Source organism: Amphiura filiformis, chromosome 1 (genome assembly GCF_039555335.1).
Source record: "Amphiura filiformis chromosome 1, Afil_fr2py, whole genome shotgun sequence".
Taxonomy (NCBI): domain Eukaryota; kingdom Metazoa; phylum Echinodermata; class Ophiuroidea; order Amphilepidida; family Amphiuridae; genus Amphiura; species Amphiura filiformis.
In genome coordinates this window covers 34,889,442-34,902,960 of record NC_092628.1, presented here as the reverse complement: position 1 = coordinate 34,902,960, position 13,519 = coordinate 34,889,442, and the positions used below count along the sequence as shown (strand labels likewise).

General features: G+C 39.8%; 1 protein-coding gene across 1 annotated transcript in view; it reads right to left on the bottom strand.

Moving 5' to 3' along the window:
• Positions 1–12,728, bottom strand: part of LOC140146114 (uncharacterized) — a 36,137-nt gene extending 23,409 nt beyond the window's left edge. Inside the window, exon 1 of the mRNA XM_072167867.1 lies at positions 12,480–12,728. The gene's annotated coding sequence lies outside the window, so the exon portion shown is untranslated. The remainder of the gene's footprint in view (positions 1–12,479) is intronic.
• Between the last annotated feature and the right edge of the window lie 791 nt (positions 12,729–13,519).

The window sequence follows — 13,519 nt, the reverse complement described above, 5'->3', positions numbered from 1 at the left end:
TAGTCTTTACTTTCCCCGTAAATACAGAGTCTGTTCCCATCTACACACAGTGTTGGCTCACCCGTAAGATACGGGGCCCTCCCGGGAATTTCCCGAGCCAATTCCTAAATTACTCACCCGTAAGATACGGGGCCCTCCCGGTAATTTCCCGAGCTCATGCCTACACTACTTATCCGTAAGGTACGGAGCCTCTCCGGAAACAAAGTGTGGCCCAACTTCTCACAGAGAAGTTAACCCAACTTAATTCCTTGTATAAGATACGGACCCTCCAGGGAATTTTCCTGGGCCCTTTTGCACACACACAAAGTGTGGCCCAATCTTATCTTATCATAGAGACGTTAACCAAAATTAATTCCTTGTAAGATGCAATGAAGAATGAATGAATGAATGAAAATGAATGAATTTAATACGAGGCCAACTTCTCAGAGAGAAGTTAACCCAAGTTAATTCCTTGTACAATACATTTTAAATGCATGAAAGAAATGCATGAAAGAAATGAATGAATGAAAATGAATTAATGAATATGGGGCCCTCCAGGGTATTACCCCAAGCCCTTTTGCACACACGCAAGTGTGGCCCCACTTCTTGTCTCGCAAAGAAGTTAACCCAAATTCCTCGTAAGCTACGGGGCCCTCCAGGGAATTTCCTCCGCCCCTTTGCACACATGCAAGTGTGGCCCAACTTCTCTTTTCGCATAAGTTAACCCAATTTAATTCCTCATAAGATACAGGGCCCTCCGGGGAATTTCCCTGGCCCACACACAAGTGTGGCCCAACTCCTCTTCTTGCAGAGAAGTTAACCCAAATTAATTTCATGTAAGATACGGGGCCCTCCAGGGTATTCTCAAGCCCTTTCCACACTCGCCAAGTGTGGCCCAACTTTAAAGAAGTTAACAGCAATGTATTCGCAATCTACAGAACCCTTTTAAAGGATTTCCTGAACACCTAGATCTGTATACCCAAATGTGGCCTAACCTCTCAAAGAGAAGTTAAAATGTGCACTTATTGAATCCTCTCCCTTGGTCAGCTTAACCGCCTCTTCCTGGTAATTTGCCCATGCCCAGAAGCTACCATTAACACGGAGACTGCAATACCCTTTAGGTCTATGTACCTCTATACCCGTGCGATATGGATGCCTTCCCAGCCAACTAATGCTCCCAAGTGACTGTCTACAAAGGTATTGAATACTGGGATATGACCTAAATTTTTGGGTGTGGTGGGTGGGAAAATTTTTTTCACATTGGAGACACAACCTTCTCCTTCCATGACAGATAAAAATGTGCCTAATCCCTGAACCACTGGCAGTGTCAGAAGGTTATTAACCACTTCCCATTGGCTACTTCAAACAATAGACCTTAAACCTCATTGGTCCTTATATAAAGCCATTACTAGGCAACCAATCAATAAATCAATCATATTGATTTGTCCAAGCACAAACTATGGACCAGGGTTAGTCTCTTCCACAGGAGGTAAATTTGTTTATTGTATAAATACAATAAACTTTATTACCCCAGATGAAATGAGACACATTTTACTCAAAAGTTTTGCTGGCATATCTGTCAGGAGTATCTCCATTTATTTGTAAACCAGAATTGGATTTATCTTCAGCTTATCCAATAAAATGCGGACCCAAAGGGTAGGGGAGATTGGGGTTAGTTGAAACATTTTTTACAAAATCGTCTTTTTAACGCATAAACCGATTACTTTCAAGAAACACTAGCCATATCAGTATAAACATATACATATATGCTACAAATACAGCCTTAAACTTTATTGGACCTGTTTATGATTATTCATATAATCCAATTTGAAAATTTGAAAAAAAGTGTTTCAACTAACCCCGCCCCTGGGGTAAGTTGAAACATAGGGTGAGGTTAGTTGAAACACGGCTTGTAAAAATTTCAAAATAATTATTATTGTGTTGTTAGGGTTATACTTCCCTTGAAGGCACCCTTTAACATACAATCAGTGTGAAAAAATAAATAAATATATTATGTGGGAGTGCGGTTCAATACTTTGGACACAAGGTGACGAGTGTCACCATGGACCAAAATATGAGAAGCCTAAAATATTATAAAATGTACTTTCTGTGTGCACTTTTTGCTTGTATTATTGCTTTTTAACCATATTAAAGCAATATTGAAGAAATGGTAAACATGTTACAAATTTTTAAAAAGTCAAATTTTTAACCATATTTTTCTATGCGATTTTCATGTTTCAACTAACCCCACCTCAAAAGTTTCAACTAACCCCAATGCCTATTTTTACATTTCAAAGTTCATTACACAAAAGAAGAAATACAATAAAACTTTTATTTAACATTATTCTGGGACTTACTACTAGTGCTTATGATACTCAAAAAATAATCCCCTGAATCTTCAAACAACATGGAGATAATGCATCTTTTCTGAGGGGTATAAAAATTAGTCAGTAAGTCAAAAAACAGATATTCCTTTCCCAAGCCAACACTGGTGGGGCATCAGTGCTGTTGCTAATTTGGTGAATGACCCTTACTAATACCTATTACTAGGTGCCAGTATTTTACCAAATTAATTTTTTGTGTCAGAAAAAAATACAATGTTTCAACTTACCCAGTGTTCCAACTAACCCCAATCTCCCCTACCGTTATAATACAGGCTGTATCAAAATGATTGGTACCCATCGGTTTCCAGTGATTATGGACATGGTTACCACATCCAAATGCCATGTATGATCCACATAATTTGTTGATTAATGTCATAAACAGTCATGTAACAATAAATCATGACAATTTCAAGAGGATCCAATGTTGCATTTGGAAGAAGCAGGCTTATCAATAACCATCAAAGTGATGGGTACCAATCATTTTGATACAGCTTGTACATCAAACTTGGCTTAACTTTTCAAGAGAAAATTTCTCTAGAGAAGTTTACATACATTTATTGAGTCAATCCTTTAATATAAATTCCTTAGAAAAGTGCATATACATTAATCCTACTTTCCTGAAGCCGAAACATTCAGGAAAGTAATCTGATATTTGACATATTTCGTTCAACTTCTCATGCACTATTTCTCAAATTTATTAGTTACTTAATTATTACTATTTGTAAACACTTATACAATTACCTATGGTGATCCAATTATTTTCATATAATTGGATTCAAGATTAAATTTGTGGCCCTGTCCCTTTTTACCGCCAAACAAATTTATGGCACAGAAATTTGCCCAACCCCCCCTTTTTTTTTTTTTCACTTGTGATTCTATAAGCCTCTTCATGAACCCTAGCTATCCTTTTTGATAGCTTAATTCCCCAGGCTTAATAACACCGTTAAAAACCTTTACAGAATCTCTTGAAAATGTACGCCCTTGATGTCATTGACAAAGGCAAGGATATTTTAGATAATTTATCTCAACTTTACAAGACACCTTTTGTGTAAGGAAGAGGTACGAGCTGCACCCAGTATATATTCCCGAATAATAGCCAAACCTGTGCCTATTTTTTTTTTTTTTTTTAATTCCTGAGGTTATCCTCCCCTATGTACAACATGTACTATACTTGTACATTTTAGACTTACTTGTTAAGGCTTTGGGCCTAAGAAAAAACAATCGTGGTAGCAGCGGGCTACGAGAACTCGGAAACTCCTATTATATTTTTGGGAGAAAAATTGAGAACGTAGGATGACCCCTGGCTTACTACCCCATGGCACCCTGGTGATTGAATTCCTCCTATTATGAAACCTAATTTTTTTCACATTGGAGACACAACCTTCTCCTTCCATGACAGATAAAAATGTGCCTAATCCCTGAACCACTGGCAGTGTCAGAAGGTTATTAACCACTTCCCATTGGCTACTTCAAACAATAGACCTTAAACCTCATTGGTCCTTATATAAAGCCATTACTAGGCAACCAATCAATAAATCAATCATATTGATTTGTCCAAGCACAAGCTATGGACCAGGGTTAGTCTCTTCCACAGGAGGTAAATTTGTTTATTGTATAAATACAATAAACTTTATGACTAAAATATAAAGCAAATCTGAGGGGGTCAGGTGGGGGACTCCTTGATATCATATGGAGTGACCCAGCTTTGTATATTATGCTTTTACTATCCTAAAATTCCTATAAGAAACTGACAATTTAATATTTCGAAATTCCAAATGATTTTGTTTGATGGCATCACATATGGGTATGGGTCAATGTTTATAAACCTGTAATAAATTACAGGTCAAAGGTCATCTTTGCCAGTTGAAAGTTTAGCTTTAAAATGTTCCAGTTGCATTGAATATTATATGTATAGTAGATTGGGGTCAAGAATAAGGCATTAACCCTAACCCTACACATGTTTTTTTTTTGCTATCGGAAGGGAAAGAAGAAACGAAAAAGGAGAGAAGGTAAAGAAAAAAGTCACTTGGTACCCCCAGGATTCGAACTTGCAACCCCTCGCATGCCACGCACTGTGACGATCACCGACGAGGTTTGGCTGCCCAGGGCAGCAATTCCCTGGGTATTTATGACTTAGGCTGCATTAAGTCATCAAGTCCCGTTGAATGCATGCACGTAGAGTGGTTTTGATAGTGAGCTTTAGTGAGACCTAGTTGGGTTAGGGTTAACAATTTAAAATGTTTGTTCGAATTTTACATTGTTTAATTGTGTGTAAATCAATGGTGTGAATTTAACGTAGGTTTACAAAAAAAAATTGTTCATTCCTCACATTTTTTTCAGGCAATTTTCAACCAGAAAGCCAAGAAAGACCCTTGAGTTTGACTGTTCGCAGTTCCAAAAGACCCCCTCTTACTTTTTTCGCAGCTCCAAATACCCATTACCCCCTTTTACCGGTATACAGTCAGCTCCCACAGACCCACCACCTCAAAATTCTGGGATAACATACCCACCAAATATTTATGATGTTATGCCAAAATTCTTGATTACTAAAAACGTTTTTAGGGGCAAAATGTCACATATTTTCAGATTTTGGCACTAAAGCCCTTATTTTTCACTGATTTTGAAAAAATTCTTTTGGTCCAATTTTGATATAAAATTGGATCGGTTGAAACCCATATTTATTGAGTCGAAGCTATGAGTTTTAAAATATTGGACGAGACGTGAGTCGAGTCCAATATTTTAAAACTCATAGCGAGACCAATAAATATTGGGCGTAAAGCATCCAATTTTATCATTATTATGTGTTGGATCCAATATTATCACAACTTGGATCCATCAAAACATAATAATGGCCGAAAGTGGCCGTTTTGGGGTGACAAAATTTTGACTTGCTAATTTCCTGTGAGTGTATGAACATGAAAACTATCAAATAGTGCCTAATTTTCTATGCTAATTGTGTAACAAGGGTACAATTGTGATATTAAAAGCATTGAATGGGATCCATATATTTCTTTATTTTCGTAGCAGGGGTAGAAACTCAAAGGTTCGGGTGACAATTGATTTGGAAAAAAGTATAATATTCGCCTCATTTTCGATTTGAATGTCAGATTCAGTTTCTACACAAAATTTCGCCCTAGAAAAAGTTCCTTTAAGTAGGATATCTTTCACTTTAAGTTTCCTCCATTCTGTCCGCCAAACGTAAGTCAAAGCTGGAACGCTGTTGTACAAATGTATGTGTGCAAGATCATGTACCGTACAATGTACCTTGAATATTTTTACCGATCCATGAAATGGTCTCAATCTATATCAAGGGTGTAAATCGGGTAGGGACAGTGGGATATGTGGGGACACAATATCAAATGCCCCGCCTCACAGACACACACACCCACACATTTTGCCCCCTCCCCCCAAATAAAAGGGAGAAAAGAAAGAGAGAAAAGGGGAAAAGAGAAGAAAAAGGGGAGAAAAAGAGAAAAGGGAGGAAAAGAGAAGAGAAATCACTGGCCTGTGATTACTTAAGGGGGTACTACACCCCTTGCCAATTTGGTGCCTATTTTTGCATTTTTCTCAAAAATTATAGCGCATTTGATACAAGTAAGATATTTATATTATAGGGGCAAGGACTACAACTACTGCACTGAAAATTCAGCAACTCAAGGCAAGTAGTTATTGATCTATTGATCAAATACTGGGTTTCCCTCATTTTTTACTGTAACTCCACAACTGTTGTCTGTGCTGAAATAAAATTTCCAGTGCAGTAGTTGTGGTCCTTGCCCCTATAATATACTATTCTTACTTGTCACCAATGCACTATAATTTTTGAGAAAAATACAAAAATAGGCACAAAATTGAGCAGGGGTGTAGTACCCCCTTAAGGAATTGCTTGAAGGTGGGTGGGTTCCTCAGCCCAAAAGCCTGTGAAAACTACTGCGGGTCCGTCGATGTGCAAGACCCATCACATTTTTTCACCAAAGTCAATATCAAGATGGACTCAATGCTGACTTCAACATCAATACATGGCATGCATCATGGGCATCTGCATGGCCCGGGGGAGGGGGGGGCATTCAACTTGGAAACTAAGAACTGATTTTTGGGCAAAAGAGAGACTTGATGAACTGAAATTTTAACATTTTTAAGGGTCTAGTGAACTAAAATTGGGCCAAATTATTGACGGTGGAGCTAAAAAAACCCAAAGTTTTAGCTAAAGATCTACAGTTGTCTAAGTTTAAAGAACTGGAGCATAATCCAAATGTGGGAAAAGGGAGCCTTGAGCACCACACACACCGGAACCACCTTTAAATGTGAGTGCCCTCTCAGACACCCGCCCCATAAGTGGTCGCTTTCAGTTGTTTTGGACACCCGTAGTGCTAAAATGGTGCACCAAATGGCTTCAGTTGGGGCTTCATTTTGAACGCTTTTCCCACTTCTCGGGGGGGGCACATCCCCCTACAGACAACCCTCGTCACACATGTGCGACAATCGTCTCGCCAAAGATTATTGACCAATAATGGTCATTGACTGTGTCCCCCACTTTCAAAAACGGATTTCTAAATGCCCTTGGCCTATATAGTCTACCTTATTTTTCACTTAAAAATGTGTGAGACTATACTTGAGTCAGTACAGTAATAATAAGCAACGTCTATGATCTATCTGTCTGTCCATCTGTCTGTCTGACTATTTAGGGGTCGCATGTTCCTCAAACTTGGTGGGTGGGTGCATCATGAACCAGAACAGAACAAGTTTGTTTTGTGGGTCAAGGTTACCCAATGTCATCCAGGGGTTATCTGAGGTCAAATTAGTAAAAACTGTCATATGGGCATGGAACTTGGTGGGTACAGTCAACATTTAGAGCCAAAATTTTGGAAGGTCATTTTGGGGTCACAAGGGGATATCTGAGGTCAAATTAGTAACTGTTGGATGGGCATGAAACTTGGTGGGTACAGTCACCATTTAGAGCCAAATTTTGGGAAGGTCATTTGGGGGTCACTAGGGGTTATCTGAGGTCAATTTGTCATATGGGTGGGTACAGTCTGTAGTGTCTTACACCCTCTGATATTCATGTATCAGGATGTCAACCTTATGTATCTAACTTAATCTAAGATAGTATGTCAACCCTGTGTGAAACGGCACTCAAGAATAAGAACATGTCCGAGTCACAACATCATATTTGTGTGTCTGATTAACTACATTATATGTGGCTGGACGCGGCGAATGAGCCGTAAACTCGGCAAACTTCATTTCGAGCTACATGTGAAAATATATGCAAATCTCGTATTTTAAGCGAAGTTGAGATTTTTGCAGATTTGAAATGTTTAAGCTTTCTTCTAAACACATACAAAGTTTTATTTTAAAGAAATAAGTGGAAATATGAAATAATCTACATTTTCTGAGGCCCATCTGATGAAAGGTGATTTTGCTTCCCTAACTTTGAGCACGTTTTTTCTTGGTTTCGCTTTTTGATTCATGGCAACCTATAACAAGCCATAACTTCGCTTCTGATTGTCATATGAAGTTCATTGAGGTGTCATTTTAATCCCTGAAACATGCTCTTTGCAAATATGTAAAAAAGTACAAATGACCAGAGGGGGACTTTACGGCTTATTCGAGGTGTCCAGGCACATATTTGGCGACGAGGGGTTAGAGCCAGGGTCACCAGGGGCCATCTGAGGTCAAATCAGTATAAACAGTTGTATGGGCATGAAACTTGGTGGGTACAGTCACCATTTAAAGCCAAATTTTTGGAAGGTCATTTCAGAGTTATGAGGTCAAATTAGTATATAAACTGTGGTATGGGTATAGGTAATCATGACAGCCAAGAACCACCGAATACAGGTGACCGCCTAGTACATGTATTAGTAATAACAATATTTCTTTTCCCCTGGAACCAGGAGTGACACCCGGGTCAATGTTGATATGAGTCCTTTTCATATTTTGAAATGCCAAAAAGTATATGACACCTGCCCCCTCCCCGAGTGGTGTCAAATAAAAGAGAAAAAAAGTGTAAAATAAAATTTAAATAATTTCCCTACCAGGGGTGACACTCCTCATAATGGGTCTGTCAGTTGCAGTCCCTGCCCCGGGACCCGAGGATAAGCGGGGACTTAGGCGGGGCGTAATTTTGAAATTGTTACAAACATGTACATTGTGGGGCAATATTTTCTTGTACATCCCGGGCATTCGGCAAGTCCCTGCCCCCTAACCCCAGGGAAACCACCAGAAAGATCACAAAACATTATAATCATTATTATTACAAATTATAATCCAATATAGCCCTCCATGCAAAAGTCTAGTCTAGTCTGAGGGGCATTGGGTCGGGCCATTAGCCGTTGGGTTTGTTCAGCCTGGGAAGTAAAAAAAAATGCCTACATGTACAATGTATGCCCAAAATCTATGTTATTGTCATAGACCCCATGGTTAAATCGAAGATTAACAATCAAGTAATTAATATGTTTCATAATAGCATGTTTTGTAAACAAAGCCTTGTTCAGATGGGTGAGGTAGCTTAGTGTTAGCACCCATCTGGAAAAGTATAGTGTTAACAAACACAAAGCTTTTATGAAAGATTTACCAATTTTCACCCTATTTTATCCCAGTCAAGTTATTATAGCGGTGCAGCGGAACAATTTGAAAATGTTGCTCCCCCACACCCGGAGGCCCCAGTTCTCCCATGCTGCTCCCCTTTCATTCCCGCTCATCGTCTTCACTTCTGCTTTTACTCAGTGGCAAGCAAGGTGAGATGGCCAAACAGAACAAGTGGGCAAACTGCTGGCAATTAATTATGGACGTGCGCAAACTGTGCATCTCACAAATTTATCAATATTTGAGTGCCTAAAACTGTGGAAAGCAGGCAGAGTTGCCAAACCCTGAAACCCATGATTTGATAGGCCAATTGGGCATGTCCGAATTTTTGGAGATTTTCCACATGACTTTTGAAAATTCCTGTCCCATAGAAACCAATAGTTACGAAAAATGTGTCAACATTTTCATCATTGGCTCCCCCCGGCCCAACTTTTGGTACCGTAGTTTAAATTCCCATCAAATGGTTTATAATGAGAAATTATTTTAAAACCTGCATTTTATTTGTGCTGAATTTTTTGGCAATCCCAAAAGCAGCACGAGAAATCATACAAGGAAATATCCAGGGAAATACAAGGTGTCCCATAAAAAGGTTACATGTACATGTAGAAAATGAACAGCATTTTGAGATGGTACAACAAAACACTGTAATTTTTTCAGGTATTATTTATTCACCCTTAGAGTAATTGTCAGCTATGTTTCAACTCCGTATCTTAAAAGAAAATTAACTTATGAGCGCAAGATGACAGTAGTGTCAAGAGTGACTATAATCATCAAAATATCGTTACAACGAAAGTTAAACACAAGTACATCTTTGGTTTCTATTTTTTCTATTACTTTTTATTTTTCTTGTATTTATTATTTTTATGGTTAAAAACTTATTGCACTAAAGAATAATATTGACAATTCAATATTTCACATCTTTATAAAGCTTTCTGACTCTTTATGGTAAAAAATAAAGGAAAATGGTCATAAAAGAGGAACACTTTATAGTGAAAGCATTTCTGCATGATGTAGGCCTCCCTCCTGCCAACAACCTAATGAAATATATAACAATTTCCATCCAGGCTTTGTTTGGGTTTTGTTAAGTTGAAATCGCTGCTGCATATTGTTCATTTTTTGACTAAATAAAACTGAGCAAAATTAATTATCTGTTCAACAGAATAATATTCTGCACAGGTCATGCTATGGCTGGACCTAATCAAATGACCCGCCATTATGCACTGTGCGCCGTATGCGGACAGCGAAACTCGTGTTGCCTTAGAACAGCTTACTCAGGAATTCGTGGAATTCGGGCTATATCGCACGCTGTGAACTTGACATTCACAGGGGTACTAGTAAAGGGTACATAGAAAATGTCATGAAAATGACATTTATATTTGCTTACATTAACTTAGATTATTTTCAAAAATCTACATGTAACCTTTTTTTGGGACACCCGGTATATCCGAACAGCCCACAAAAATTGCTTGCCCCTCCCCCGGGGGGGTCACTCCCATTGTGGCCTGCACACCATCCGCGATAATGAAAACGCGTAAAAGGGTCAAGTTTTTTAGTGGGAAGGCACGATACACGCCAGTATCGCGTTTAGGGTGTCAAAAACATGAAAAATTGGAAAAAGGGTAGCAAAATTGCAATTTGAAACACGCGGAAATGAAATTTAGGGTATGAAATTTGATGTTAGGAATGAAATCCCTGTTTAGGGTGTCGTTTTAGCCAAGGGTTAAATCCTTGTTAGGGTGCTTTTCAAAAGTTGATTATCGCGGATGGTGTACAGGCCACAATGGGAGTGACCCCCTGGGCCCCCCCCTCTTGGTCTGCCAAAAAATCTGTGCCCCCCTTTACATGTCAAATGTGGAGGGAGGGTAACCAAACTGGCTTCATAGGAGACTACGATTTGCGAGTCGTTCCGACATACATTTTTGTATTATCATAATCTAAAAATTATGATAATATGTCAGACCAACAGAAAATCATCCTGTTTTACTACAAATAAGGCGAATTTGACAGTTTGCTCAGGATTCGATTTAGAGGGGTTTTACATGCACAAATGCATGTAACTTTCACAAATTATGCATGTAACTTTGGCTCTGTGCATGTAGAATTTTGCCTGTGCATGCAAAATTTTGTGTTATTCGGCCCATTTTGAGGAAAAAATCAGAGTTGTGCATGTAAATTTTATTTTCTAAATCGAACCCTGAGTTTGTTCATAGATTTAAGTTGGAACATAATTACAAATATGCCAAAAAAAATCGGTTTTGAACAAAATAAAGGTATATTCTGAAAAAGATCGTACATGGGTTTAAAAGGTGCCCCATGAATGAGCCATAAAATTGTTTGCCCCTCCCCCCTCTCGGCTGGCCAAAAATTGCTTGCCCTCCCCCCCCATTCGGCTCACCAAAAATTTCTTCCCCCCCCCCAATTTTACCCTCCCCGGGGCTCATAATTAGGGGCTGTGCAATAAGTATGAGCCCTGGGGAGGGTAAAATGGGGGGAGGGCAAGACATTTTTGGCAAGCTGAGGGGGGGGGGGGGGCAAGTGATTTTGGCACGCATTCTTGTGGCGCCTTTTAAATAAAACACTAAAAAGGCTTTGGAAACCCGTACGGAAACGCTAATAGGCAGGCCGGCCGAGAGGGGGGGCCAAGCAATTTTTGGCGAGCCGTCTGGAAATTTATTGCCTGGGATTATTGCACAGCCCCTAAAATCTACTAGAAATACAAACCCCCGACTGATTCAGTGATTGCTTACACTACACACTACATTCTTTTACATACCATCTTAAAAGTCTTTCTAAATGGTGAAAATGTCACCCTTTCCCCCCTTTTATCTGATCATTATTTTATTAGCAAATTGTTCAGTTAAAACATTACCGGGGGTAACTAATAATAATATCCAAGATCCATCAAAATAACCACAGATATTCTGAATATCATATTCACCATATTCACGCTCTACATCCTGGGTCTACATCATGCACTAAACCATGTCACGCATGAGACCTGGCTCCCATTTGTGCATGTTTTAGATACTTGCATGCTTGTCTGTACATGCAGACTCCATTTGTATCCCAATCCTGATTCAATCCCGGATCAATGTTACTGAATATCTGATTCCAAAAGACCCCCAACGTGTCCCACATAGGACACCAAAGCCCCCTTCTCATGACAGTGAATTGAACCGAGGCGTAGCTGCATGAAACCATGCTACTGAAATGATCGGCTTGTATAGCGATCCTTGTACAGCGGCGGCATGACCCTTCAGCATACATGAAGAGTGAACGGCAGTAAGCAGCGTGCTAACCAGCCACACAAGCTAGCAGACAGAAGAATGATATGCCGCGAAGCATTAGCATAATGAATGGGACATGTACACACAAAGCCTGTACACACAACGCAATGGTGTATTGAGTGCGCACAGAAAAAAAGGCGACTAATTCCACTGTGCTTCCACCACTACTTCGACAAAAATCGCCCTAAAAATTACGAAATCCACCACAAAAATAATTCTACATGAAGGAGCAAAGCCTTGTTGAACTTACCAGTAAATATGATATCCTAAATAAATCCCGATATGTGGTAAATTCAGGTAGATTTTGAAGCTATTCCAAGAAAGCTGGTAGGTTCCATATCGAAACTCGTCGAAGAGGAAAGCGGATGGTGATCTCCACATGCAGATTAGGACCCCCGAGTGGTTTACAAAAGGTCATCAGGCAACCTCGTCGTTAGAGTGCTCTTCTGGATGCAAAGAATCACTGTTTCCTGATAAATTTTGGCAGCATTTTGTGTTTTGTTTATTTTCGGAGTCTTCAAAGTGTGAATTGAGTCCGAAGTTTACGAAAAGCATTGAAATCATTTTACGCGTAGCCTTTTAGGGTAATAGGGGTATTTACATGGATAGGGGTATTTATTTATAAATGGATGGAGCCTGAGCCGCTAGCCATGGCGCCGCATGGGAGCTATAAATGGGTGCATGATCACCGATGGGGTATGGAGGATGATTTGTGGACTGGCATAGGGCCGGGGTCAGGGCACATAATTGATGCGGCTTAGCTGGTGGCGGGCGGCTCATGAAATAGGAATCATGTCGAGTAAATCGTATGCCCGGCACTATGCTGGTCAGCTGGTGTTCCGGGCGGGATACATGCCCGGGGATACATGTATAAATGCCTATTAAAGTAGTCTCGGATCGTGGATCATTTTTGACAGCGGCCCCCGGGATCGGGAGTTGGATGGAACGGGTGATAAAGTTTCTCACAAGTTTGTTTTTGGGCACAGGTACGTGCCCTCGAGAAGGGACGGGCTTCAGACGGGTAGGCTTTCGTCTCAGGGCCCGGCCATATAAAATTATATAAATTATCATTGGGCCTCATTTTTATGCCTGGAGGCCCAGAATTTTGGCCCCGGGATTTTGGCCACAGATTGGCACACGGATCGAGGAGATTCACGCCTATGCATGACAAGCATTCCAATAATTTATTTGTTTTTTTGCGGATTTTCTTCATCCGGAAATTGGACCCTACAGAGGCCCCAGATAGGATATTCTCTCCTTCTTATTTGTCCGAGCGCCCGATGAAGCTCA